Raw genomic sequence first — 3,267 nt, 5'->3', positions numbered from 1 at the left:
GATTTCGGTGGTTACACCTTTGCTCTGCTGGTACGTGACGCCTTCTTGACTTGCCCGTCTTATCTTCTTCGCGTTTTTCACACTCCTAGTCCTTGTTTTTACTGCAGGTGTGGGCGTATGAGAGGCACATCCTTCCCAGCCGGTCTCGACCTCGACCGAGAGTACCGAGGCCGCCTTTCATGACCCGATGGAGAGACTTTGACTTGGGTGCCGAGAGGAGTCGGATGGTGCCGCGGCTCCAAGATTGGATCGACTCGCTGACCCTCAGACAGGTAGATTTTGCCTAGTCGTGCTAGATTTTTGTTTGAGTCTTTCTGACTTTCTCTTTGTGCATTTTTTAGATTAAGTTCAGGTGGGACGACCTCGACTTCGATCCCGATTATACGTATGTATCTATGATCCAGGAGCAGCAGTGTGTGCTCACCGGCCCCTGCGTGCGGGCATGGTATTTGAGGGACCGAGGCATCACCGGAGTTAGTGACGCCCACTGGACACCGGGTGAGATTCCCGTTTCTATGTTCGCGGTGCGGACCATGCCCCTATCGACCATTCGTCAGGACCTGACCCATCGGTTTGTTGGTAGAGCGGTGTGGATTCACGTCGGGGGCCGCGAGCTTTACTTATCTACTCTGCTGAGCGCGAGGGATGCCCCGGCGGCAGCGATGGAGGTGGATCCGGTGGCCGATGTATTTTCGAGGGAGGCTGTTGCGGCAGTCTTTGGTAAGGAGGAGGTCCCGGTAAGTGGTTCCGCCCCCTTTCTCATTTTGCCATTTCATTCATGAGATGTTTAGAGGTTTTTATTGTGTGTTTTTTTGCAGGAGGGATCCTGGAGGAGTGCCCATTTATCCGATTTCTTTGACGGCACTCGAGCTCAGACGCCTGTGTGCGAGCAGCCCTACTATGTCGGCGAGTCCTCCAGCGCTGCCCGACCAGAGAGATCATCCTTAGGTGTGCCCCTACCAGACTATGGGCGAGATTTTGCCACGATTTGTTATGACGAGTCCGGGCAGCTTATGCGGGATTTGAGACAGCTCCTCCTATCTTCACCTCGAGGGTCCCATTTGATCCCTCAGACGCTTCTCTGACTACGAGAGAGACCTGTACAGATTATGTGGGACTGTCCGGTTACCTCCGAGACCGCCTCAGCTTGCGTTGTGCCGATCACCTGGTATGTATCCTTACTTTACTTTAGTGTAGTGGAATGTATGCATGATTTATGTTCTTGCCTATGCTGCTTCGTTTTTTCTCTTTTTCTTTTTTTTTCTTTTTTTTTTTCACATCTGTTTTTCTTCTTTTTTTTCTTTTTTAGAGCGATCTTCACGCCCATGAGCGGAGACGGAGTGAGTCGGTGGGGGAGGCCGACGCTCGGGTCGGTCAGGTGTATCAGGAGAGAAATGACCACTGGTCAGGGATGATGCGATGGGAGACTGAGGGTCGCCTTGCCGTCGAGGAGAGGGCGCGCGATGAGTCGATCGGACGCCTCGCTGCCGAGGAGAGAGCACGGGTCGCCGATGAGAGAGCACGAGTTGCTGATGAGCGAGCGCGAGCTGCCGAGGAGGCACTATCTGCGGAGCGGGCATCACACTTGAGAGATTTTGAGGACTATTGGGACTTCCCTCCGTATTAGGCTCGTTATGTATTGCTTTGTAGCTTTCATTATTGCTTTGTAGCTTTTATTGGAGTTTGCCCGCTGTATAGCTGATGTATAGGGAGTGGGGTGGATAGTAGGTAGGCTTTTTGTGAAAAGTAGGATAGGAAATGTATAACCCATGATTCATATTACCATGCATTCAGTAGATTATGATGATTCCAATCATTCTCGTCAGATATATTCATGCCTTTATTTATTTATAAACAACAGAAATACTTAGTCTCTTATACATTGTTTTTGTAATTGCTCAAGTCATAACTATTGTTACCAGGACCCGCCTTTCGGTTTTCGGATCCCGGCGATTTTTCTCCTCTCCTTTTACTATCCCGGAATTTTTAAATGAGTGCCCTTTCGGGTTTTCACCCATTGGGATTTCCCTTATTGTTGCATAGGTCGCCCTTTGCGGGTTTTCAACCTATCGGGAATTCTTCTTTCTTTTTTTTTTTTTTACGAAAAGTATTTCTTGAGCCTATCCAGGTTGGTAGGTTCGGAGAATTCCATGCCGTCCATGGTAGTTAACTTCACCGCTCCTTTGCTTAGTATCTTCTTCACGACGAATGGCCCTTCCCAGTTAGGCCTAAACTTCCCCCTTGGGTCGGTGTGCGTCACACGAATCTGTTTCAGCACCAAATCTCCTTCTTTGATAGGACTGATCTTGACCTTTTTATTGAAAGTCCGAGCCATCCTTCTCTGGTATAACTGTACATGGTAAAGCGCTTCCATCCTTTTTTCGTCAACTATAGCCAACTGCTCACATCGCCTCTTCACCCATTCCGTCTCGGGAATTTCTGCCTCCACTGCGATTCTCAACGATCGCTTTTCGATCTCAATCGGCAAGACCGCTTCTGTTCCATACACCAAAGAGAATGGCGTTGCCCCAGTTGAGGTTCTAATTGTCGTGTGATAAGCCCATAATGCGAGTGGGAGCTGCTCATGCCAATTCCGATGTGATTCCACCGTTTTTACGAGAATCCTCTTAAGATTCTTATTAGCTGCTTCTACTGCCCCATTGGCTTGTGGACGGTACGGAGAAGACCTGTGATGTTCAATGCCATATTCTCGGAAAAGATTCCTTACTTCCCCCTGAAACTGGACCCCGTTATCTGTAATCATGTGATGAGGCACTCCAAACCTGGTGATCAAGTGTTTTTCAATGAACTTTCTCATCTGCTTGGATCCCAGTTTGCTAAACGACTCTGCTTCTACCCACTTGGTGAAATAATCGATGGCGACAGCAATAAACTTATGTCCATTTGAAGCGTTAGGCCTTACTTCACCGATGATGTCAATGCCCCAAGCAGCGAATGGCCAAATAGGTGCTAGCACATGTAGTTCCATGGCCAAATAGGTGCTAATACCGCATCAGGCGTTTGGTAAGACGGGGAATCAGGGGTTTGCTCCATCAGCATCCATATTGTATACTCCTTGATAAATCTTTTCGTCATTGCCGCCCAATCGGTCTTAACATACATCGGCAACGACATGTACCACATTAACGGTTCACCCATCAATGAATTGCAAAACAAGCTAGTGATCTCTTCTTCTTTAAATCCCAAAGGCGCCATGGCCGATAAGTAGAAGTGAAGGTGCTCCATAGGGTCTTTGTTGCCGTTATA

Source organism: Euphorbia lathyris, chromosome 9 (genome assembly GCF_963576675.1).
Source record: "Euphorbia lathyris chromosome 9, ddEupLath1.1, whole genome shotgun sequence".
NCBI classification, from domain to species: domain Eukaryota; kingdom Viridiplantae; phylum Streptophyta; class Magnoliopsida; order Malpighiales; family Euphorbiaceae; genus Euphorbia; species Euphorbia lathyris.
This window is presented reverse-complemented; position numbering follows the sequence as displayed.